At 39.5% G+C, this 27,937-nt stretch overlaps 1 non-coding gene across 1 annotated transcript; it reads left to right on the top strand.

Annotated features, from left to right (window-relative positions):
- Positions 1-23,302: 23,302 nt before the first annotated feature.
- On the top strand, positions 23,303-23,409 carry LOC127108576 (small nucleolar RNA R71). Its single transcript, XR_007796103.1, has one exon. It is a non-coding gene; the product is annotated as a small nucleolar RNA R71 (small nucleolar RNA).
- The last annotated feature ends 4,528 nt before the right edge of the window (positions 23,410-27,937 follow it).

The raw sequence follows: 27,937 nt of genomic DNA, 5'->3' as shown, positions 1-27,937 counted from the left end.
GAAGAGTGCTGTTGAACTGTGCTTGGTGCCCAATGTGAAAATCCCAGTCAAATTCAAAGTTCCTGACTTTGAGAAGTATAAGGGAAACTCGTGTCCACTCAGTCATCTTGTGATGTATGCCCGCAAGATGTCGACCCAGACAGATAATGATCAACTAATGATTCACTATTTCCAAGATAGCCAGACAGGTGCTGCGCTCCATTGGTATATGGGGCTAGATAGTGCAAGCATCCGCACTTTCAATGATCTAGGAGAGGCTTTTGTGAAACAATACAAATACAACGTGGACATGGCTCCGGACAAAGATCAACTGAGGGCAATGTCCCAAAAAGATAAGGAAACCTTCAAGGAGTATACCCAGATGTGGAGAGAATTGGCAGCTCAGATAGTGCCACCATTGGAGGAGAAGGAGATGACAAAGATCTTTTTGAAGACTTTGAGCTCTTTCTATTATGAGCGTATGATTCCTAGTGCTCCCTCGGACTTTACCGAAATGGTAAATATGGGGATGAGGCTAGAAGAGGGAGTCCGTGAAGGACGTCTGTCCCGTGATGATATTTCTACGACAAAGAAATATGGAGGATTTGCCAGAAAGAAGGAAGGGGAGACTCATGTTGTTTCTTCCCATAGTAAAAGAAGGCCCTCTATGAGGAGGAAGGAAGTTCGACCAGCCGTCAACCAACACTAGGTGGCTCATATAGCGCCTGCTTTCAGAGAAGCTCAATAACCACAACAACAATCTCGTCAACAACAACAGGCTTACCAGCCTCGCAACAATAACAACAATAGCACCAGCAATTATGAGAGGAAGAAGGTGACTTTTGACCCGATTCCTATGACCTATGCTGAACTGTACCCTTCCTTAATTGATAGGAAGTTGATAACTCCACGTGATCCTCCTGTTGTGCTAGCCAATCCTCAATGGTGGTACAAGCCTGAACTTTATTGTGTGTAACATTCCGGCGCTCCCGAACATGATGTGGAGAATTGCTTTCCGTTGAAGACCAAGGTATAAGACCTTGTGAGGAGTGAGATATTATTCTTTGAGGATGTAGGCCCGAATGTTAAGAAGAACCCATTGCTCGAGCATGGGAAGGCGGCTGTCAACATGGTCTAGGGTTGCCCTGGCAAGTATAAGGTCCTTTATGTGAATGATATAAGGCAGTCCCTGATGGAAATGCATAGGCTATTGTGTAAGCACAGTCACTATGAGCACGATCACGATAGGTTCCATGTGTGCATTGTCATTGAAAGAGGATGTCGCAAGATAAGAAGGGACATCCAAGAGATGCTAGACCAAGGGATGATTGAGATACTTCAAAATCGTGATGAGGATGAAGTTGATGTTATTACCCCTATGTTCAATATTCCTGATCTTGTTGTCATTAAGTATGATGGCAGCAAAAGGAAGGTGGTGCCAACTCTTGTGATAAAGCCAACGGGCCCTGTCCCGTATGTGTCAGATAAAGCGGTCCCGTATCGTTACAATGTTGTCATGCTGGAAGATAGGAAGGAGGTGTCGTTTCCCTCAACCTCTTTTGTAAGCATTTTCGATGTTAGTGGAGTGACCCGTACTGGTCGTGTTTTCTCGGCTCAGCCGAAATCCCACAAAAATGTCATGAAGAGGGATGTTGTTAATTTTGTCGGTCTCGTGGGGACTTCTTCTTCGAATCATTTCATTCCTGCTGTGAAGGGTGTTGACCCTGTTGTTGTCAAAGTTGATAAGGCTCATATCCTAGTTGGCCAGTCTGACATGTTGAGAGAGGATGGTGATGAGATGCTGAGGCTCATCAAGAGGAGCGAGTACAACATTGTGGAACAGTTGCTTCAAACTCCATCAAAGATATCTGTCTTATCTTTGTTGATGAATTCAGAGCCATACCGTGAAGCATTGCAAAGGGTGTTGGACGTGGCATATGTGGATCACGATGTCACAATTGAACAGTTTGATAGCATTGTTGCAAATATAACTGCTTGCAATAATTTGAGCTTCTGCGATGATGATCTTCCCGAGGAGGGAAAAGACCACAATTTGGCCTTACATATCTCTATAAACTACAAAGACAGTGCCTTGTCTAATGTGTTGGTGGACACGGGGTCATCACTTAATGTATTGCCAAAGTCCACTCTCGCCAAACTTTCATATCAGGGACCCCCCATGAGGCAGATTGGAGTGGTAGTAAAAGCTTTTGATGGATCGCGCAAGACCGTGATCGGTGAATTAGACCTCCCGATCAAAATTGGACCTAGTGATTTCCATATCACTTTCCAAGTTATGGACATACATCCGTTATACAGCTGTTTACTTGGTAGACCATGGATTCACGAGGCAGGCGCCGTGACATCCACCCTACACCAAAAGTTAAAGTTCATCAAGAACAAGAAGTTGGTGGTGATAGGGAGATAGAAGGCTCTCTTGGTCAGCCATTTATCTTCCTTTTCCTACATCGATGCTGAGGATGAGGTTGGAACTCCATTCCAAGCCTTATCTATTGTTGAGCCTTCTAGGAAAGGACTTTCTTCATTTGTCTCCTACAATGACACGAAGTTGGCCATCGAGCATGGCGCAACTAATGGTTTAGGGAAAATGATAAAGGTGGAAGATAATAAATCCCGGGCTGGTATAGGGTATTCTTCCGGTGTTTCTAATAATCTTGAGCTGTTTCAGAGTGGAGGTTTCATCCACACCGAAGGAGATCAAGAAGCTGCTGCCATCATTAAAGAAGGTGAAGAGGAAGACCTCGACAACTTTGTCATACCTGGCGGGATCTGCAATAATTGGGTCGCTGTGGATGTTCAAACAGTTATCCATAAGTCAATGTAATATGTTCATTCCTGTTTGAAACCCTTCTCCCATGCCAAAAGGAGAAGTGAAGACATTGTTGGCATATTTTGTTAATACAATGATATTCATTCAATAATCGCATGTTAAATGTTTGTTTTTCAAATTATTTTTCATTTTTGCTTTTCACATGAAATTGGTGATCACCATAAAACCCAAAAAAAAAGAATAAAATCAACTTTTTCATCTGCATAATGATCTGCCTTGTTTAAATTCTGAAATCTCTTTTATACTCAAAATCATTATGCAGGTTGATCAAACCCATTGAACATAATGATCCAACACCATCTCCCAACTTTGAGTTCCCTGTATTTGAGGCAGAAGAAGATGATGTTGAAGAGATTCCTGATGAGATTACCCGTCTGCTTGAGTACGAGGAGAAGATCATTCAGCCACATCTTGAGAATCTGGAAACAGTCAACTTGGGGTCTGAAAACTGCATTCATGAAGTGAAGATTGTGGCACTCCTTAAAGAGTCTGTTAAGAAGGGGTTGATTGAGTTTCTACGAGAATATGTCGACGTCTTTGCCTGGTCGTATGATGACATGCCTGATCTAGATACTGATATCGTGCAACATTACTTGTCGCTGAAGCCTGAGTGTGTGCCTGTGAAGAAAAAGCTCAGAAGAACTCATCCTGATATGGCAGTTAAGATTAAAGAAGAAGTTCAGAAGCAAATTGATGCGGGGTTTCTGGTGACTTCTCCATATCCTCAATGGGTGGCCAATATTGTGCCTGTACCTAAAAAAGACGGAAAAGTCCGAATGTGTGTGGATTACCGTGACTTGAATAAAGCTAGCCCAAAAGATGATTTTCCTCTACCACACATTGATATGTTGGTAGACAATACGACTAAATTCAATGTCTTTTCCTTTATGAACGGATTTTTCGGTTATAATCAGATTAAAATGGCACCCGAGGATATGGAGAAGATAACATTCATCACACCTTGGGGAACATTCTGTTATCGAGTGATGCCCTTCGGTTTGAAGAACGTCGGAGCCACGTATCAACATGTTATGACTACCTTGTTTCATGACATGATGCACAAGGAGATCGAGGTGTATGTTGATGATATGATTGCAAAGTCGAAAACAGAAGTTGAACATGTAGAACACTTGTTAAAGCTTTTCCAGCGTCTGAGGAAGTACAAGCTCCGCTTGAATCCGAACAAGTGTACATTTGGAGTCTGTTCCGGCAAGTTATTGGGCTTTATTGTCAGCGAGAGAGGTATTGAAGTTGATCCTGCCAAGGTCAAAGCAATACAAGAGATGCCTGCGCCCAAAAGTGAGAAGCAAGTCCGAGGTTTTCTTGGCCGCTTGAATTACATCTCAAGATTTATATCCCACATGACTGCCACATGTGTGCCTATATTCAAGCCCCTCAGGAAAGATCAGCGTCATGATTGGACCGAGGATTGCCAAAAGGCCTTTGACAGTATCAAAGAGGATTTGTCCGAGCCTCCGATTCTGTCTCTGCTTGTTGAAGGGAGACCGTTGATTATGTACTTGACTGTGCTTGATGATTCCATGGGTTGTGTCATTGGTCAGCAAGATGAATCAGGAAATAAAGAATATGCAATATACTACTTGAGTAAGAAGTTCACCGACTGTGAGTCTCGGTACTCAATGCTTGAGAAGACATGATGTGCTCTGGCTTGGGCTGCTAAGTGTTTACACCAATATATGTTAAATCACACAACTTGGTTGATATCCAAGATGGATCTGATCAAGTATATCTTTGAGAAGCCTGCTTTAATTGGAAGAATTGCCCGTTGGCAGATGCTGTTGTCTGAGTATGATATTGAGTATCGAGCTCAAAAAGCTATTAAAGGTAGTATCTTGGATGACCATTTGGCGCATCAACCAATTGAAGATTATCAGTCTATGCAATACGGTTTCCCTGATGAGGAGATTCTGTATTTGAAAATGAAAGATTTTGATGAACCATTGCTTGAGGAAGGGCCAGAGCCTGGTTCCCGATGGGGTATGGTGTTCGATGGCGCTGTCAATCAGTATGGAAATGGTATTGGGGAAGTGATTATTACTCCTCAAGGCACACATTTTCCTTTTACAGCAAGGCTAACTTTCAAATGCACGAATAATATGGCGGAGTATGAAGCTTGTATTATGGGTTTGGAAGAATGTGTTGATCTTAGGATCAAACATCTTGATGTTTATGGCGATTCAACCCTTGTTGTTAATCAGATTAAGGGTGAATGGGAGACGAATCATCCTGGCCTCATCCCATATAGAGATTATGCGAGGAGGATTTCAACTTTCTTTACTAAAGTTGACTTCCATCATATTCCTCGAGATGAGAATCGGATGGCAGATTCTCTCGCTACGCTTGCTTCAATGATTGCTGTCAATTATTGGAATGAAGTCCCAAAGATTACTGTGATGCGCATGGATAGACCCGCTCACGTGTTTACAGTTGAGGAGGTGAAAGATGATAAGCCATGGTATTATGATATCAAGTGCTTTCTCCAAAGTCAGACTTACCCGCCTGGGGCATCTGTTAAAGATAAGAAGACTTTGAGGAGATTATCTGGCAGTTTCTACCTTAATGGTGATGTGCTTTACAAGAGGAATTTTGACATGGTTCTGCTCAGATGCGTGGATAGACACGAAGCAGTTCTGTTGGTGACTGAAGTCCATGAGGGTTCATTTGGTACTTATTCCAATGGGCATGCCATGGCGAAAAAGATGTTGAGAGCAGGCTACTATTGGCTGACAATGGAGTCTGGCTGCTGCAAATATGTAAAGAAATGCCACAAGTGTCAGATTTATACGGACAAGATTCATGTTCCCCCGACACTTCTGAATGTTATTTCCTCACCATGGCCTTTCTCCATGTGGGGAATTGACATGATTGACATGGTTGAGCCTAAGGCGTCAAACGGTCACCGTTTTATTCTCGTAGCCATTGATTACTTCACTAAGTGGGTTGAAGCGGCATCGTATGCAAATGTGACCAGGAAGGTGGTTGTGAGGTTTATCAAGAATCAACTCATATGCTTATATGGTGTGCCAGACAAGATCATTATTGATAATGGATCTAACTTGAACAATAAGATGATGAAAGAGCTGTGTAGCGAGTTCAAAATTGCACACCATAATTCTTCTCCCTATAGACCCAAGATGAATGGGGCTGTTGAAGCTGCTAACAAAAACATCAAGAAGATTATTCAGAAGATGGTTGTTACGTACAAAGATTGACATGAGATGTTACCATTTGCTTTGCATGGCTATCGCACATCCGTCCGCACTTCAACAGGGGCAACCCCTTTCTCCCTTGTATATGGCATGAAGGTTGTGCTCCCCGTAGAGGTCGAGATCCCATCAATGAGAGTCTTGATGGAAGCCAAGTTGACTGAGGCTGAATGGGTTCAGAGTCGTTATGACCAACTGAATTTGATTGAAGAGAAGAGATTAACTGCCATGTATCATGGTCAGTTATATCAACAAAGGATGAAGAAATCCTTTGATAAGAAGGTCAAGCCTCGTGTGTTCCGAGAAGGTGACCTCGTGCTCAAGAAAGTCTTGTCTTTCGCGCCCGATTCCAGGGGCAAGTGGACTCCAAACTATGAAGGTCCATATGTTGTTAAGAGAGCCTTTTCAAGCGGTGCTCTGTTGCTCACAACAATGGATGGGGAGGATTTCACTCGTCCTGTGAATTCTGACGCAGTCATGAAATACTTCGCCTAAAAAATAATAACAGAATAGCTCGCTAAGTTGAAAACCCGAAAAGGCGGCTTAGGCAAAAATGAGCGTCTCGGTGGATTGAAAACCCGAAAGGGCGATCCAGGCAAAAGTTAGAGACATAAAAAATGAATATATATCCCGCTAGATTGAGTACCTCACCTTGGGGCAATCTAGGCAAAAAATAGGGATTTGGCAAGTAACTGTATCCTGACAAGACTTTGTTCTACAACTGTCGTCTGTCAAAGATTCTCGCTCAGTCATCATCAACTGAAGTTTCAAATACAGTGGATTCAGAGTTGGTGGGAAAACGGTCATTATGTTCAATGTAGCCCTTTTTCCATGTATATCACCAATTTCAAATTTGTAAAGATCCATGGAGTCTCGCCATTTGCGGACTACCATTCTCTTAAATAAATTTGAGCCTTTATCCAATTCCTTGCACTCTTATTTGTTTCTATTTAACAAATGTTTGCATGTTTTAATTGATGAATATCATTGTTTTAAACAAATAAAGTTTTCATGAATAAACTGTTTTAAACAAGGTGAACATTCACGATGACTGAAAGGATAAGTGGAATGTCCTCAGTGCTTTCCCAAGGATAGTATGATCACCAAAGGGTAAGACATTTGTTCATATTCTGGCATTCTTGCTCCTTATATCCTCATCATTAGCTTCCCAGAGAGTCTGGTATGCGAAGTTCTCCTTGATGGCAGTAGATTGATCTGTCTCATGGATTGCTTTCCCCTAGCAGGATTTTTGGATAATCATCCAATACATTCCCTGGTAGTTTGTTTGTGTATACATACTTGTTTCTCCCGCGGAGTTTTAGCAATCCATGATTGGTATATGATTGATCTGTGAATGATCCCTTCTTTTCCAATTTCTGCCTCGATATTTTAGGGGTGTGTATCCCTCTATATCAGGCACTAGCATTTGTGTTTTATCATTTGTATGGTTGTCATCCCTTGTGTGGATTGACCTAAAATCCCTTATAGATTGATAAGAGTTTGTCGTACCCCAAATTTTGCCCACCATTCACATGTTTTCTAGCGCCACTTTGTTTCAAATAAATGAAATGGTATAATTGGTAGAAGAGCATATGTAAAGAGTTACAAGGGAGAGTTCTTAAGTTCGAATCTCATTATCCACACTTTTAGAATTTTCCTCCTTTTTTTTTATGTCTGTTTGTCAGCATTAATTATACACAAACCATGCATATACATGCATAATCATATCATTCAGATATTCATGATGCATTCTTTGCCATATATCTTTGCTTGTTATCTCCTGCTATTGGTGAAATGTTCTTCCCCAAGCAGATGTTTGTGTCTGATCTCTTCATATAGAGTCCGTCCCATAGGCAGAAAGTTTCTATCTTTCCTGTTTCTTCCCCACTAAGTTATGTCCTCGTGGATGATTATTGTTTCAGTTTCCTCCCCAGTTGTGTATCGGGATGGAATTACTCCCATGAGTTATATCCTCATCGGGTTGAGTCTTGTTTGATTGTGTCCTTCTCATTTGTTCCTAGATGGATTCCCTTTCTTGTTATCCCCTGCAGTTCCCTGTGGATCAGTTGTTCAATTGATCAGTAACCAGTAATTGTTCATCCTTTCCCCAGCGGATTTTTTGGCCTTCTACCCAGTAACCGGTAGTTGTAAGTCCTTTTTCCGTGGTTTTCTACCCAATAACCGGTAGATGTAATCCCCTCTTTGTTGGTTATCTTTACCCAGTAATCGGTATTGATATTCCTTCGTTTTTGAGTATACCACCCAGTAACCGGTGATATATCTCTTGGATAATTGCTTTCGTCAGGAAATTTATCCCTAGCGAGTCATATTTCATTTCCCCTTGTTTGGTGATGATTGTTTTTTCCTTCTGATTGGTCATCATTTTATACCCAGTAAACGGTATCCCGATCTCCTTTCTTTTTGGTCGATTTATCCTTTATTAACCCAGTAACCGGTTGCGGATAATCTTCCATGCGAGTATGTTATCTACGTTTTTACCGATATAACGGTAGTAGATAATATATCTCATGCGCTCTTCAGTCGAAGTCTTTTTCTTCCCCAGTCGAGTAAGATTCGTATTTCCTTGTGGAATCGAATGTCCATCCTGTAAGTCGAGTTTTCTTTTTCAGCCCTCCTTTCGGATGATGAGTGTCTTGGATATATTCCCAATTCACGCCTGGTTGGTCACCTATTATATACCTACTAACCGGTATCACTGGGGTTCCTTCCTTCTGCTCCCTATTATGACCTTTTGTCCCCTCTGGAGCCATATTTTCCTGAGTTGAGATGTTCCTTTTGGGTCCTCCTCAGATGTTTCGGATGATTGATATCTTTCACCCTTATACCGGTCTTAGATATTATTTCTCCCTGAGCGTGTTGTTCTCTCACCCAGTAACCGGTGTCTTGATAACATGTCTCTCTTTGAGTTTATTACCTAGTAACTGGTAATATCTCGTTGTTTCTTCCTCAGCTGAGTCCTTTGTGAACATCCCCGTCTGAGTCCGGATTTTTATCCGATGTATCCTTTGTGGATAGTTTTGCTGTATTGGCATATTCCCCAATACATGCATCTTTGCGTCAGCTTGAGTCTTTCCATTGATTTATTTTCGTGGAATCCCTTCGTGTCTCCTAGCAAGTTTTCAACTCGTGACCTTTGTAACACCCTTCTAAAATACCCCAAATATTTAATTAAAAATAATAAACATATAACAATCAGAGTAATTATGCCATTCAAGGGTGTCACACAATATTCACACCATGTTTCAAAATAACTGTCATGCTCTTTATTTAATCAATTAAACAATTGCATAAATCGCAGCGGATATAATTCAAATCAATCAAAACATGTAACATACTACATGTAAACTGGTTCAACAATCATCAACAACACAATTAAAATGTTCCCTCCCGATGTTACATCTATCAGAGCATGACCCACTAAGGAGACTACACTAGACTCCAAGCGTTAGCTTCTACTCAACTCATTGCTCGTTACCTGAAAAATAGTTGTAAGGGTGAGTTCCTCAATCGATATAATAAGCATTATAAAATATCATGTCATGTTAAGTAATTTAACACATCAATCACCCTAATTGCAACATACATTCAGTAACAGCACCTCAGCTCAAACATCATACTCAACACCGACATAAAACACAAGTATAATCTCAAATCATACTTAACAACAACACAAACACACGTATAATATTGGAATACATCCATTCATATTATACGCCATACATATATTTATGCAATGAGACTCCACACATGCGGTACCGACTATTCTTGAACATATAGTTCAAGCTCACCGATCAATCCAGATACGGCTACTAAGCTCACTAGTCCCACTCATTTGAGATCTAGTGACTCACTCACTAATTCCTCACCATGGGAATTAGCTACAACCCCAAAGGCTATGCTATGCACACTACTCATCTAGCATGCAAACATCAACAACAAATCCACAATGATTCACTCACTAATTCCTCACCATGGGAATTAGCTACAGCCCCAAAGGCTATGCTATGCACGCTAATCATCTAGCAATGCAACATCAACAACAATTCACAATGGACACATGCTCACACTCTAAGCCATACAACAGTCCATTCACAAATACAAGCATAATATACACATTCACATCCTTATGCATGCCATCATACATCATCAACACATGTATCAACACATCATTATCATGTAAATCAATTAAACACAGTATTAGCACACTCTACTAATACCTATACTGCTCAAAACAGCGGGAAATAATCCCTATTACATCATACTCCAACATAGGTCAACTCTCAATTATGTACACAACATTAAAAAGCCAATTTTTCCACTCTGCAACAGTGTTAACCGGTTAACGCCCTGGGTTAACCGGTTAACGCAGGCAAACACGCTCACTGCCCAAAACTTAACAGTGTTAACCGGTTAACGCCCTGGGTTAACCGGTTAACGCAGGCAAAACAGCACAAATTCTCAATTCGTAACAGTGTTAACCGGTTAACACCCTGGGTTAACCGGTTAACGCAGACAAAACAGCAGTTCCTGCGCTAACACAAAGCAGAATGCAGAATGCTCCGCAATTTCCGCCGTTGGAGGACTTTCGGACCTCCGATTCCAATTCCGTAAAAAGCTATACGTTAGGGAAATTACAACACACTCAATTACAGGTTCAATTTCAGTTTTTAACACAGTTTATCCAACACAATCTTCAACATTCAAAATCCCAATTAGGGTCGACTCAACGGTTTATCACTACCCATTACATGCTAACCCATAATACCCATTAAACGACGATAAACCCCCCCTTACCTGAGTTAATCCGGCAAACTCTAAGCTCCAAGCTCTTCTCTTCTCCAGCTTTGCCCTCTTGCTCTTCCTCTTGCCCTTTCTCCACTTTCTCGATCGCTTCTCTGTTTCACGTGAAAACTTTCTTTTTACCAAAATGGACTCTTTTTCCTTATTTCCAACTTATATATATTTTCCAATTTATATTATTATTCCAATAATAATAATAATTCAATAATTCCAAAAATAATAATAATAATAATCCAATTATCTAATTAAATTAATAAATATATTATTAACTTAATTTAAATAATTATCATATTATTATCGGGGTGTTACAACTCTCCCCCACTAAAAGAGTTTTCGTCCTCGAAAACATACCTCAAGCGAACAACTCTGGGTAAGACTCCTTCATCTTACTCTCAAGTTCCCAAGTCACATTGCCACCTGCTGGTCCTCCCCAAGCTACCTTTACCAAGGCAATCTCTTTACCCCGCAACTGCTTCAACTCTCGATCCTCGATCCTCATAGGTGATGTTTCAACAGTCAGGTTATCTCTCACCTGTACATCATCTACTTGGACTACATGCGACGGATCATGAATGTACCTCCTCAACTGAGACACATGAAAAACCTCATGCAAATTCGCAAGCGACGGCGGTAAAGCGACACGATAGGCTACCTCCCCTATCCTCTCCAAAATTTGATAAGGACCAATAAATCGAGGTGTCAACTTCTTCGACTTCAAAGCTCGACCAACACCAGTTATCGGAGTAACACGAAGAAACACATGATCTCCCTCTTGGAACTCAAGTGACTTCCTCCTCTTGTCATGATAACTCTTCTGACGACTCTGAGCAACCCTCATCTTCTCCTGAATCATCTTAATCTTTTCAGTAGTTTGTTGAACAATCTCCGGTCCAACCACAGCGCTCTCACCGGACTCATACCAACATAAAGGTGTCCGACATCTCCTACCATACAAAGCTTCAAACGGTGCCATACCAATGCTCGAATGAAAACTATTGTTGTAGGTAAACTCAATCAAAGGTAAATAACAATCCCAAGCACCTCTTTTTTCCAAAACACAAGCTCTCAAAAGATCCTCTAATGACTGAATCGTCCTCTCAGTCTGACCATCAGTCTGCGGATGATATGCAGAACTCAATCTCAGCTTAGTTCCCAAAGCCCTCTGCAAACCTTCCCAGAACTTCGATGTAAATCTAGGATCTCTGTCCGAAACAATACTCGACGGAATACCATGCAAACTTACAACCTTCTCAATATACAACTCAGCTAATCTCTCTAACGGATAATCCATTATGATCGGAATGAAATGAGCCGATTTCGTCAATCTATCAACAATCACCCAAATAGCTTCAAAATTCTTACTTGTCCTCGGCAAACCAGAAACAAAATCCATACTGATACTATCCCATTTCCACTCTGGAATAGCCAACGGTTGCATTAGCCCAGATGGCTTCTGATGCTCAATTTTCGACTTCTGACACGTCAAACAGGAATAAACAAAACTCGCAATTTCTCTTTTCATTCCCGGCCACCAAAATAACTTTTTAAAATCATGATACATCTTCGTAGCTCCAGGATGAATACTCAAGCCACTACGATGTCCTTCCTCAAGAATACTCTTCTTAAGCTCAGTAACATCTGGAATACACACCCGACTACCAAATTTCAAAATACCATTCTCATCAACTCTGAATTCACCACCTTGACCTTGATTCACTAAAGTCAACTTATCAACCAAAAGCATATCGGATTTCTGACCCTCTCTGATCTCATCCAGAATACCACTCGTTAACTTCAACATTCCCAATTTAACACTATTGTGAGTACTCTCACATACCAAACTCAAGTCTCTAAACTGCTCAATTAAATCCAACTCCCTAACCATTAACATAGACATGTGTAATGATTTCCGACTCAACGCATCAGCCACTACATTTGCTTTACCCGGATGGTAATTCAAACCAAAGTCATAATCCTTCAGAAATTCTAACCATCTCCTCTGTCTCATATTCAGCTCTTTCTGATCAAACAAATACTTTAAACTTTTATGGTCACTGAAAACCTCAAATCTTGACCCGTACAAGTAATGCCTCCATAACTTCAGAACAAACACTACAGCTGCTAACTCTAAATCGTGTGTCGGGTAGTTCCTTTCATGAACCCTCAGTTGTCTCGAAGCATAAGCTATAACCTGCTTGTTCTGCATCAACACACCACCCAAACCCAACAATGAAGCATCACAGTAAACCTCAAATAATTCCGACGGACTCGGTAATATCAGAATAGGAGCAGTAGTCAACCTTCTCTTTAACTCTTGGAAACCTTCTTCACACTTTGAGTCCCAAATAAACGCTTGCCCCTTTCTAGTCAACATCGTCAACGATAACGCCAACTTGGAAAATCCCTCAATGAATTTCCTATAATAACCTGCAAGTCCAAGAAAACTTCGAATCTCAGCAACAGACTTAGGAGCTTCCCACTTAGACACCGCTTCTATCTTAGAAGGATCAACAGCAACACCACCTCTCGAAATCACATGACCAAGAAAACTAACCTCCTCTAACCAAAATTCACACTTAGACAGTTTAGCAAATAACTTCTTTTCTCGGAGAACTTCTAAAACCACTCTCAAATGCTCAGCATGCTCTTCTTCAGATTTCGAATACACTAAAATATCATCAATAAACACCACAACAAACTTGTCCAGGTACGGATGGAAAATCCTATTCATATACTCCATAAATACTCCAGGCGCATTAGTCACACCAAAAGGCATTACAGAATACTCATAATGTCCATACCTTGTTCTGAAAGCAGTCTTCTGAATATCCTCAGTTCTCACACGTATCTAATGATATCCCGACCTCAAATCTATTTTGCTGAACACACTCGCACCAACCAACTGATCCATCAAATCATCAATCCTCGGCAAAGGATACCGATTCTTGATCGTCACTTTATTCAGTTGTCTGTAGTCCACACACAGCCTCATAGTACCTTCTTTCTTCTTAACCAATAACACTGGTGCACCCCACGGTGACACACTCGGACGAATAAATTTCTTATCCAACAGATCTTCCAGCTGACTCTTCAATTCAGCTAACTCAACAGCAGACATACGGTACGGAGCCATCGATATCGGTCTAGTACCAGGTACCAAATCAATCGAGAACTCAACTTCTCGCTCTGGTGGTAATTCATTCACTTCTTCCGGAAACACATCAGGAAAATCACACACCACGGCTAGATCGCCAATCACCAGTTTATCTTTAGCCTCCAAAGTCGCTAACAGCATAAACAACTCTGCCCCATCTGCTACTGCCTCATCCACTTGTCTCGCTGATAGAAACAAATCCTTTCCTTCCTCAACCTCAGGAAATATCACAGTCTTATCAAAACAATTGATAGAAACCCGGTTAAACACCAACCAGTTCATACCCAAGATAACATCAATCTGCACTAGTGGAAGACACACAAGGTCTATCCCAAAGTCTCTACCAAAAATACTCAAAGGACAATTTAAACAAACAGAAGTAGTAGTCACTGAACCCTTCGCAGGAGTATCAATCACCATACGACCACGCATCTCAGATATCTCTAACTTAAGTTTCACAGCACAATCCAAAGATATAAAGGAATGAGTAGCATCGGTGTCAATAATAGCTACAAGAGGAAAGCCATTAATATAACACGTACCTCGGATCAAACGATCATCTGCAGAAGTCTCAGAACCCGATAAAGCAAAGACCTTGCCTCCTGACTGATTCTCTTTCTTCGGCTTAGGACACTGTGGACTGATATGACCCAACTCTCCACAGTTGAAACAAGTTACAGTCTTCAACCGACACTCTGCAGCCAAATGACCACCTTTTCCACACTTGAAACACTTCATCTCAGCACTGGTACACTCATGGACACGATGTCCAGCCCGACCACATCTATAACACTTAGCAGGGGCACTAGAGTCTCCCCCACTAGGCCTCTTCATCCCACTCTGCTTCTGGAAACCTTTGCCAGCTGCATACGGTTTTCCACGATCATTCTGATTCTTGCCTTTCCTATCAACTCTCTGTTGATAGCTCTCTGCTCTGGCTTTGGAATCCTGTTCAAAAATCCTGCAACAGTCAACCAAGTCAGAAAACACTCTGATCCGCTGATATCCAATAGCCTGTTTGATCTCGGGACGCAGCCCGTTCTCAAACTTCACACATTTCGAAAATTCTCCAGCAGCCTCATTATAGGGAGTATAATACTTTGACAGCTCTGTGAACTTAGCAGCATACTCAGTAACAGACCTGTTACCCTGCTTCAATTCCAAGAACTCTATCTCTTTCTTTTCTCTGACATCCTCTGGAAAGTACTTCCTCAGGAATCTCTCTCTGAACACATCCCAAGTGATCTCAGCATTCCCAGCAGATTCCAACTCAGTGCGGGTAGCAACCCACCAATCATCTGCTTCTTCTGACAGCATATGCGTACCGAACCTGACCTTCTGGTTATCGGCACATTCAGTCACTCGGAAGATCCTCTCTATCTCCTTCAACCACTTCTGAGCACCATCTGGATCGTATGCTCCCTTGAACATTGGAGGATTGTTCTTCTGGAACTCACTCAGTTGACGAGCAGCTCCCATTCCCACAATATTCTGGTTTCCTCCAAGTACTCCAGCCAGCATACCCAGAGCCTCAGCAATCGCAGCATCATCTCTACCTCTTCCAGCCATCTCTATTCTGAAAACCCAACAAGCTAAAACAATAAGTACTGATAGGGTTACACAACACCTATCCCGTACAGGGGAACAAAATAATTACAACTCGACTCGACCGACTATGCTCTGATACCACTAATGTAACACCCTTCTAAAATACCCCAAATATTTAATTAAAAATAATAAACATATAACAATCAGAGTAATTATGCCATTCAAGGGTGTCACACAATATTCACACCATGTTTCAAAATAACTGTCATGCTCTTTATTTAATCAATTAAACAATTACATAAATCGCAGCGGATATAATTCAAATCAATCAAAACATGTAACATACTACATGTAAACTGGTTCAACAATCATCAACAACACAATTAAAATGTTCCCTCCCGATGTTACATCTATCAGAGCATGACCCACTAAGGAGACTACACTAGACTCCAAGCGTTAGCTTCTACTCAACTCATTGCTCGTTACCTGAAAAATAGTTGTAAGGGTGAGTTCCTCAATCGATATAATAAGCATTATAAAATATCATGTCATGTTAAGTAATTTAACACATCAATCACCCTAATTGCAACATACATTCAGTAACAGCACCTCAGCTCAAACATCATACTCAACACCGACATAAAACACAAGTATAATCTCAAATCATACTTAACAACAACACAAACACACGTATAATATTGGAATACATCCATTCATATTATACGCCATACATATATTTATGCAATGAGACTCCACACATGCGGTACCGACTATTCTTGAACATATAGTTCAAGCTCACCGATCAATCCAGATACGGCTACTAAGCTCACTAGTCCCACTCATTTGAGATCTAGTGACTCACTCACTAATTCCTCACCATGGGAATTAGCTACAACCCCAAAGGCTATGCTATGCACACTACTCATCTAGCATGCAAACATCAACAACAAATCCACAATGATTCACTCACTAATTCCTCACCATGGGAATTAGCTACAGCCCCAAAGGCTATGCTATGCACGCTAATCATCTAGCAATGCAACATCAACAACAATTCACAATGGACACATGCTCACACTCTAAGCCATACAACAGTCCATTCACAAATACAGGCATAATATACACATTCACATCCTTATGCATGCCATCATACATCATCAACACATGTATCAACACATCATTATCATGTAAATCAATTAAACACAGTATTAGCACACTCTACTAATACCTATACTGCTCAAAACAGCGGGAAATAATCCCTATTACATCATACTCCAACATAGGCCAACTCTCAATTATGTACACAACATTAAAAAGCCAATTTTTCCACTCTGCAACAGTGTTAACCGGTTAACGCCCTGGGTTAACCGGTTAACGCAGGCAAAACACGCTCACTGCCCAAAACTTAACAGTGTTAACCGGTTAACGCCCTGGGTTAACCGGTTAACGCAGGCAAAACAGCACAAATTCTCAATTCGTAACAGTGTTAACCGGTTAACACCCTGGGTTAACCGGTTAACGCAGACAAAACAGCAGTTCCTGCGCTAACACAAAGCAGAATGCAGAATGCTCCACAATTTCCGCCGTTGGAGGACTTTCGGACCTCCGATTCCAATTCCGTAAAAAGCTATACGTTAGGGAAATTACAACACACTCAATTACAGGTTCAATTTCAGTTTTTAACACAGTTTATCCAACACAATCTTCAACATTCAAAATCCCAATTAGGGTCGACTCAACGGTTTATCACTACCCATTACATGCTAACCCATAATACCCATTAAACGACGATAAACCCCCCCTTACCTGAGTTAATCCGGCAAACTCTAAGCTCCAAGCTCTTCTCTTCTCCAACTTTGCCCTCTTGCTCTTCCTCTTGCCCTTTCTCCACTTTCTCGATCGCTTCTCTGTTTCACGTGAAAACTTTCTTTTTACCAAAATGGACTCTTTTTCCTTATTTCCAACTTATATATATTTTCCAATTTATATTATTATTCCAATAATAATAATAATTCAATAATTCCAAAAATAATAATAATAATAATCCAATTATCTAATTAAATTAATAAATATATTATTAACTTAATTTAAATAATTATCATATTATTATCGGGGTGTTACAACCTGCTCACGCATTTTTACCTTATTTCCCCCATAGTCTTTGTTTCCCTAGTGAGTATGTTACTCCTATGGATCTTCAGTTTCTCCTGATTTCTTTTCCTTTGTGGCAATCATTCACCATGAAGATTTCATTTTGCATGCATACATTTGCATCATGAGGTCTCTTAGGGACCAAAATTCGTCTCTTTGCTATTATTTAAGCTCATTCTATCTTGTCGAGACGAAGATTTTAACCTTTATATCTCCGGCTAGAATGACCTTAAATAGGGGCATCTGTAAGATCCTAATTTTGACCCTAAGATCCCTTATGGCATCATGTTATTGCACAAGTGCATTGCCTCAAGGATCATAGCATGTTTGGCTCCTTAACCTTAGGGTTGGGACTTGTTTGAGTGATTGGAGATCACCAAGCATGCTTGTATTGTATGTTATTGCTTTTCTTATTTGACTACTAACCAAAAGCACAAAAGTATGTCACTAACTCTTTTTATTTTGAAGCTCAAGTGATCATGTGCTCCACATTGCTCCTAGGAGGCTCCTAAGCCCAATGCAATGGCTAGATGAAGATGAGAAAAAGCATGACAATGGTCCACAAAGTTCCTAATCATCATATATGTCTCCCAAGTATCTCAATTTTCCAATTTGATCAAGATAACCCAAAGGGCTTGAAGATTGTTTCCCAAGGAAACCCTAATTTCACTATGCTTTGATTGTGCCTTGCCCATGAAGCAATCTCAACCTCTGATCAAATTTAATCAAGGGAAGTTCTTTCATTTATCATTCTATGCATATATGAGCCTATTTGAGGCCCCTCAATCATTTATTCATCAAGATTGGAGGTTTGACTTTGAAAAGTTGACCAGTCAAGTCATCTGACTAAGCTGAGATTCAATGAGATATAATGTTTGATGTGTTTGTCAAATGAAGATGACCCCAAAATAAAAAATGTTCCTAAGAACCATATTAACAACTTTCATGTTCATAAAAAATCCATTTGAAACTTGGAAGGTCATCATTCATTTCAAAACATTATAGGTCATTTTGGCTGAAACCCTAATTTTGGGTCAACTTGCCAAGGGCATAACTTTCTCAATTTTTATGATTTTGAGATGAGACCAAAGGCATTGGAAATCTTGAGATGTCTACTTAAAATGTTATGTTGGACAAAACTTCATAATATAAAGGAAATACATGTGATATTGCAAAACATTATAGGTCATCTTGGACCTAATTCATTGAATTTGAAAAAGTACCCAACTTCAAATGCCCATAACTTTGTTATATAAAATCCAAATGATGCAAACTTTGAGTCTAGATTGACCATCTTTGATGTTGTAGATTTTCTCATTTGAAGCTTGTATCATGAGGACATAGGGTTTTAACCAAGCTTACTTTTGGGTGACTTTTTCAAAATGATTTGAACATGTTTTACACTTGGACTTTCCAAGCCGGTTTTGATCAATTTGCACATGTCAAATGGTTTTGTGCCTAACATGACTTTTGTTCCTTATTTCTAGAGCTTTCTAACCATTACCCACATTAGTCTTTTGGATCTACCATTTGGGAGATTCGAATTTCTTTTCATTATGTGCATTTTTTATATTTTTATGTTATAAGTTGAAATGCAAGCATTCTTCATTCCATGTGCATGACCACATGCTCTCCACATGATATCAGCAAGCTCCTTGAGCCATCCATGGGCCTCTCACACGTCCACAAAGGCCCATGCACTCAAACTTTCAAATCCCATGCACATGAGTAAAGTGTGATGATCAGATGCATTCATCTATAAATAGAGGCTTCTTCTCCTTCATTTGATAACCTTTTGGAGATCCCATATGCTGCTGCACTAAAATAACACCCTCACCAAAGGAATCATTCACCATTTTTTTTCCAGATTTTCGAGCTTGAAATTCAGCAACATTAGCTGAGTTTCAAAGCTAGATTCCTTAGCCAATCATCTTCCATACATTCAGAGATTAAAGAGGAGCAAATAGCTTGAAGAATTCGTGGCCAGAAACTCACTAATTTGAAGGTATAAACTCAAACTGTTTGGATCTGAAACTCATATTTCAATGTAGTTTTCTTGTGTTTTGGTGGTTCTCTGAAGTCCTCATACTTGAGGCAAGCTTTTAATGCATTCAATTTTCCATTTCATGAACAATCCGTGTGGACACCATGATTTTCTTCTTCATCTTTCTCTCAATATAGGAAGAATGAGAGAAATCTAATCGTACAGTGATGATCTACATCACACGAGCTTCATTTACATATCCTTGTTTTTCATTTTTGATAAAATCCATTTTCCTGCAATTCTGGCCGAAGTTTGTATGGTTGATCGGAGAAGATGGTGGTTTCCACCACCACCACCATGTGTTCTGATCCCAGCCTTTGGATCTCTCTCTCACGATCTAATCTCATTCGTCCATTTTAATTACCTGTTTTAATTCACTATGTTTCGCTATTGACTTGAGTCCACCGTGTATCCTCAGATCCAAGCCGTGTACCAGTGCCACGTCAATTAAAAATTGGATATGGTGGTTCAACTTTTTTCGTTTATTTCATTTTTCTCTTTATTTTCTTTTAATTCATTACATTTTCAATAATTCATTAAAAATTCATTTGAGGTCATTTTTCTCTTTATTCTCTTTATTCTCTTTATTCTCTTTATTTTCTTGAAAAATCTAGTTTCGTATTATGATTTTTAATTATTTTTGTGACTTCATTTGATATTTTTCATGAATTATTTGGTTTTTAATGATTTTAATTCATTTTAAAATGCTTTCTGACTTTTAAAAAATACAAAAATATTTTCATAGCATCTATGGATCATGATAAGTCAATGAAAAATAGTCTCAACAATTTCTTATTTGTTTTGAGATTATTTGAGATTTTAATTCATATTATGCTATTTTTTGGTTGTTTTTAATTAATTTTAATTACTTTCTGACTTTAAAAATTTGTGAGAAAATTAGTCTAAGTTTGTTTGACTATGTTGAACCTATGAGAATTTAATTGGACTCATTGAAGTTGTTTTGAATTGAATTTGAGGTTCAACTTTGTTTGTTTATTTTTTATTTGTATTTTCTTTTAATTCAAAAAATACCAAAAAAATATTGTGGACTTCTTGACTTGTTATATTCATTTCTTTTCTGTTTGGTGTTGATCAAGGTTGAATTGATTCAACTTTGATCAAATTCATTGGATCTTGTGGTTTGTGAATCCTTAAGGATCATCACCTAGAAAGATGAATGAATTTGATCAAGGATGAGTTATCCCTTGATCAATTGGGATTGGTTGTTGACTTCTTACCCCTCCCTTTCATCTTCATCCCTTTCTTTCCCTCAATGACCAATGAGTTAAAGTCTTGAGGTTGGTCTTGACAAATAGAAGTTTAATCTTCTTTGATCCAAACCAAACATAACTTGATCCATGATCAAGTGAGTTATTTTGTGTCAAAGATAGGTTACTTCTTGGTCAAGCAAATAACCAAAAGTCAATACAAGGCCCTTCCTTTTTTGTGTGGCATGGTAATTTTATGGAGCTTGGCTTACTAGTCATGACCTCTAACTCGTGTTTATTGCCTATATTCTTATTGACCGGCCTCAGATAGGTGTGGCTACTATATTAGTCCACTTACGATTGCTTAACATATCGCTACATTGTCTTATGACAAGCTAACATAACTCTACTAATTACTAACTTTAATTTGAGCTTTTAAATTCTTGTCATTTACTTTTAATGTCATTTATTTCTTGCTCATTATTCATCTTGATTTTAATCTTTGCTCACTTGAGCACATACTTTATGCTTATGTCATTTTTCTTTTGCTCATTTGAGCCCATTATTGTATATAAATATATTGTTATTTTGTGTTGTTTTGTGTTTTTTTTATGTGAACCAAAATACAAAAGGAGAAAGGACTTAGAATTAGGATTCACCCATGCTTAAAGGAGTTCAAGAGCAACTAGGCCTCATGTCTTTAGAATGCAAAATATGTTGAAAAGCAACTAGGCCTCATGCCTTTAGAATGCTAAAATTCAAAGTTGGCCTCAAAGAACTTCTCCTCAAACTTATTCTTTGTCCATTCCCTTTATTATGTTGTGAGTTTTTTGATGTGTGCTTTTGTGTGATAAGGATTCCATCTTAAGATTGAAAAAAAGAGGACCATTGTCATGAGTAGCCAAGTTAAGAGCCAAGCCAAATGGAGATCCTAGGAGCTTGAATTCAAATTATTGATTGCTTGTTTTGTATGCTAAATCCAAAAGAAAAGAGCATCTTGAGTCATCTCTATGACTCCAAGAAAAGGAACTCCAAGGGTTGTCTTTCCCATCTTATCTTTGTATGCTTTAGGAATAGCCTTTCTCTCTTCTCCCCACTCTAACCAAGCCAAAAATCACTTTCAAAACTTTGACTTTATTTCAAATTAGAAACCTAGGCCTTAGGCCTTTGACTTTTTTTCAAAACCATTTTCATAAATACTCATTGTAAATAAACTTTAATCAAACTTTGACCTCATTTTGCAAATAAATCTAACTTGTAAATATAACCCATTTCAAGTTGTTGTGTGGTTCCAATGGCCACTTGTTAAAATCTTTTCAAAAACATTAGTCATAGGTTTGAGTTATCATAGTGGTTGATGTAAATCTCACCTCATCCTTAGTGTTGGATTATAAGCCTTCCATGCTTATTATAGGGTTAACCCCTCACTGGCATGTTGAAGCCTTCCTCACATGGTGGATTGTTGGTTTAGGTTGAGTTTTCTCCCAATTATAACAAAAGATCTTAAGGCTTTTGATTAAAATCAATTCACCAATCTTTGAAATTTTTACCACGAACAACGAGGTTTTGATCCTCCTTTGTGATGGTACGTAGGCAATGGGTTCATCCATTCAAACAACAAAATTTGTAAATATAATCTATTCTCTTCTCATCCCTCCAATCTTTTAGACAAATACCAACCTACAACACATATTTGCAAAAAGGGTTCCCTTAGAGTACTAAGGATGTTTTGGGTGCGTAAAACCTTCCCATTTCATAACCAACCCCCTTACCTAGATCTCTGACATTTTTATTAGTTTTTGATTTCAAAAACTTCTTACTTGGCTTTTGTTCGCTTTTTAGCCTTTCCTTTGGATAAATAAAAGTGTGGTGGAGACTCGAATTGTATGTTGACTTTTGGTTTAGTCAATAAGCCTAAAAGTAATGAAAACCCCACTACAGTCGGTGTTCAGGTCGTTCAAAAGGTTACACTCCGCCAATTCGTGTCCTTTAGATCTACAAAGTTCTCACTCTGTGTGGACTACCACTGCGGTGTTAGTGTTTGTAGACATATGTTCTATCTTAAGGGCTAAAGCATTCATTTTCGCCTGCATCATGTCCATAGAGCTTGTCTCATGTATTCCACCTTGGGTCTCCTTTTTCTCTATTGATTCTCGTCCAATTCCCCATTGGTAATGGTTTTGGGCCATATCCTCAATTAGGTCACAAGCTTCAGGGTAAGGTTTGTTCATCAGTGCGCCACCTGCGGCAGCGTCGATGCTCATCTTGGTGTTATAATGGAGTCCATTGTAGAAGGTATGAACGATCAACCATTGTTCTAGGCCATGGTGTGGACAGACTTTTAATAGCTCCTTGTATCTCTCCCAAGCTTCAAAGAGTGATTCTCGTTGGTTTTGAGTAAATCTAGTTATTTGGTTCCGAAGAACGGCAATCTTACTGGGGGGAAAATATCTAGTAAGGAATACTCTCCTAAGGTCTTCCTAGGTAGTTATTGAATTAGCTGGAAGTGAATCTTGAAGGTGAGAAAAACAAGAAAGGGGGGTTTGAATTGTTTTAGAAAATAAAAGCTTTTTCAAAAATAAGAACACACATAATTTTATACTGGTTCGCTTAGAAAACAAAGCTACTCCAGTCCACCCAACCAAGGTGATTTCGCCTTCAAAAAGGACTTAATCCACTAATCTTGAAAGATTATACAACCAAACGTCTAAGAGAATGATCTCTTAGTCCTCTCAAGTATACAGACTACGCAGAGTCACTTGAGGAACAAAAGCAATTTAGCAAAATAAATTTGTAATAGAAAGTGCTTCTAAGAGTAAGCAAGTATTACAACAAAATATTTGAGCAAGAGTTTTCACGTATGAGCAGCAACTCGTGAAAATTGAGAGAGAATATGAATGACTTTTTCTGTGCGTTGTTGTTGTATCTCTCAATGAGGTAGGTTGTCCTTTATATAGTAGTGAGAAGGACCGTTGGAGTGATTACAAAATATTGGTATTTGATGAGCATTCAATGTCATTACTTATGTGTTTCTTGCCATAACCATTTTGTCTCCCTGAATAACTTCTTTCTTAAAATACTTCCTTTCCATATTGAGAGATTCTTTCCGTTACTCTTTCTGGATTTGGTGAATCTTCATCAGAGTCTTGTTGTATCGAAGTCATTCTTCAGAAGGAGATCATGTCGGAATTCATCAGAGCTTCTCAGAGTACTAGTCTTCTAGATCATCAGAACTAAGACCAGTGGATGTTTAGAGCTTCTGGTTCTTTTTACTGTCTTGCTTTGCTCAGATTCGGAACTTCTTGGGCGCACTTCTTCCTCATATGCGTCTGATCTTCTAGCACTTTGTATCTTATCAGTGTTTGTATCTGATAAAATGACCAGAGTCCTTCGTTGTTGTTCAGAGTCCTGCACACTTAGAAAAATTTCGTTAGGGTGCCATTTTTGGTTTCATCCTTTGTTATCATCAAAATCCTGGAATTCTATTGTAGAACTAATTTTGTTCTTACAATCTCCCCCTTTTTGATGATGACAAAACAATTTTAATTCAGAGATGAAACATTTTTAGATAAGAGTTTTAGATCAGATGGAAGTGAGCTCCCCCTGAGATAAGTCTGTGAGTTCAGAAGTTCTTACCGGACCTTCCATGATATGGTGTTTCTAGCTACTCTCTTGCAAATTTCTAAGTCAAAAAATTAGAAACAATGTTTGCAGAGTTCTGATAGGAGTTAGATATGTTTTCATCAGAGTTGTTTTTAGTTCTCCCCCTTTTTGTCAAAATCAAAAAGACTTAGTGAAAATGAAAGAGCAATATATATATATATATATATATATATATATATATATATATATATATATATATATATATATATATATATATATATATATATATATATATATATATATATATATATATATATATATATATATATATATATATATATATATATATATATTCACATAGCAGGTACAGATGCCAGAAACGCAGACAAAAAACAAGAATGCAGAAAAAAACAAGCAAGTCAGAGCAACAAGCAAATTAGAAGAACAACAAGCAAAAGGAAAAGAACACATAAACAAGTCCTAGGTGCCTAAGGGTTTAGAGGTGGAGGCCTCCTCTGGAGCAGCTGGGTCAGCAGATTCTGAATGTTGACATTTACTGAGTCCTGTTGATCCAATCTGGCTCGGACTTCCTGCTGTTCTTTCTGAAGTTCATCAAGAGTCTTTAGAACCAGAGGGACAAAAGTGGAGGACTCCCCCTAAGTCATAGCATCTTGTTCTACCCTGGTGGCAGACTCTTCAGCTAAGCGTGCTTCAGCTTTAGCGGCAGCTTTGGCTTGTGCTTCAGCTTCAACGACAACAGCAGCATCAACTAGAGCTTTGGCTTCAGCTTCCTTGATCCTTTGCAGTTCTTCTTGCTTGGCTTTCTCTTCTGCTTCTTTGCATGCTCGTTCCTCATCTTCTCTGGCTAGGAGCTCCTGAAGTCTGATCTCAGCGTCTCTGATGAAGTCGTTGCGGACTTGCTCAGAGAGACCCTTCAGCTTAAAGGCTTCAGAGGTCATCCAACTAATCACTCTGTTCCAGTGAGTCCTTACAGCGGAAGGATCATCACTGATGCCAGAGTTGATGGTCAGAGACTTGACCTTGTCAACTGAAGCTTTTACAAACACCATTATTGCTTCCTCAAGGGTTGGAAGGGTGTTTTTAGGTTCAGAGGCTAGGGGTGGAGAAGTGGGGGGCTTAGGTTGAGTGTGGGAGGTTGTTTCGCTTAGCATTTCTGCGTCCAAAATGGGTAGAGAGGTGGTGGCTAGGTTAAATTTTGGAGAGGGTTGGTTAGATGGTCTGGTGGTTGAGGGAAGAGTTTCTGAGTTAGTGTATATGGGTGTTGGTTGAGGGATAGAGGAAGCAATAGGCTTAACTTGTACAGAAGGAGGGAGAGAAACAGACTTACCAAAAGATCCAATCAGAGGTACTGGAGGTCTTGATCCAGAGGATTCTCCTAGTTTTGCTTTCTTCGCCTGTTTTGCCTTCTCAAATGGTCCTCGTGGTCGCTTCATGAAGTCTGGAGGACATTCTGGCAGCCAGTCTAAGTTGAAGTCTGAGAACTCTACTCCTTGTTTTCGCAGATCATCTAAGTAATACATGACTACCTCTAGAGGGTCGATCTTTGAGAACAGATAGAGTTCATTTGGAATCTTTCTCTGATCTTTAAGAGCTTCCCAGGAGGTGTCCAGAGTAGGTTTGACCCTTACTTGATTCAGAATCCCCACGCTCTTCAAATTGCGGGCGTTCAGAGCTCTTCCAGTGTCGATCATTACGTCTTCCATGAGTCTGAATTGAATCAGATGATCCACGAGACCACTTTCAATCAGAATGTCAGAGATGAGTTTGCCCAAAGGAATGTAGTTTATGGGCTTCATGTTATTTCTGGTATCTCTCACAGAGTCTCTGAGGTACTTGAAGAGGAGTGCTGGAAGGCAGAGCTTCAGACCCTTGTGGATGCAGTACAGAATGCACTTCTGGTCTGTGTTGATGTAGTCTGAGGAGTTGGAAGCTGGGCGATGATGCATGGTGCCCAAAATGATCTTCATCCAGACCCGGAGGTTCTGATGTAGTTCCTTGTTCTTGGAGTGTTTGCCTTCAGCGTTCTGTTGGAAGATCGTTGGATTAATCTCATGGGACATATATTTTGCCCTAGGATTAATATTGTAAATTCTTCTTCCTCCAGCTTTCTCCATGCCCAGAAGAGCAACAATGGACTTCTCAGTGATCACCATCTTGACTCCCAGAACATAGGAGACGATGTAGTGATCGTCAGCGTCAGCGAATCTCCAGAATTCCTTAACCAGGTTTGTGTAAACTGGACCATAGAGACGTTGGAAGTAGTTTCCCCAACCTTGATTCTTCAGTTCTTCAGTGAGGTCAACACGGTTCCTTTGCATGTTTTCAAAATCCACCAGTGATTCACACAAAACTTCCAGTTTCTCAAAAGGTGTTGCAAGGTGGATATGAGGCTCACGATCAAGAATGTGAGGTTCTTTGTAGATGGCAGTGGAGACGACACTAGTAACAGTTGGGTTTGGAGTGCTTGAACTTGGAGCTTGCTCGTTGGAATTCATCTGTTGAGAGAAGTTATACACTGATTATTATTGAGAATCCATGAAGATTGTTGATGAACTAAGTTGAACGTTGAAGATCTTAAATGCATGGTGCAGGAATGCCTTGAGGGAGAAAAGAACTTGCAAGAAGGTTAAGAGTGTTCGTGAGAGTGAAAAGTGTGCAATGTGTGAAGAGAAGAGTTTAAATACCCAAATTAGGGCGCATGCAAAACGACACACAAAACATGAGTTTAGCACAAAAACCAAGTATGCACGTTAGAGGGAGAATGATTACAGCTCATAAATGATGTCTAATCCCAACAATCAGTACACTGCTCGAGGAGATCTCAAGAGACTGTTTCTTGATTACTGCTAGACAGCTGTCTAGAAGTTCCAAGGTCAGACGCAAGGTGCTCCACGTGTTTGCTTTATCTGATCTTCAGGAATAACAAAGGCTTGGTTCCTGGAGATTTCTAACTCAGATGACTTCTAACTGGTAGGAGTATCAGAGTCAGATGCAGAATCCACTTTGTTTACATCAGAATCTTATTTCACAAACTCATAGGCACATTTTATTCAGGACAATTTTGAATGTTCAGATTCTTTAAGATGAAGAAGAATCTATCTTCAACAAGGGGTTTGGTAAAGATGTCAGCCCATTGATGGTCTGTATCAATAAATTTCAACGTTACTACCCCTTTCTGAACATAGTCTCTAATGAAATGATGTTTTATTTCTATGTGTTTAGCTCTGGAGTGCAAAATAGGATTCTTGCTTAAACAAATGGCAGCAGTATTGTCACAGAAGATAGGAATGTTACTCTCAAAGATTTGAAGATCCTCTAGTTGATTCTTCA

This window comes from Lathyrus oleraceus, chromosome 7 (assembly GCF_024323335.1).
Source record: "Lathyrus oleraceus cultivar Zhongwan6 chromosome 7, CAAS_Psat_ZW6_1.0, whole genome shotgun sequence".
NCBI lineage: Eukaryota > Viridiplantae > Streptophyta > Magnoliopsida > Fabales > Fabaceae > Lathyrus > Lathyrus oleraceus.
The sequence above is the reverse complement of the archived record's forward strand: the minus strand, read 5'-3'. Positions and strand labels throughout refer to the sequence as shown.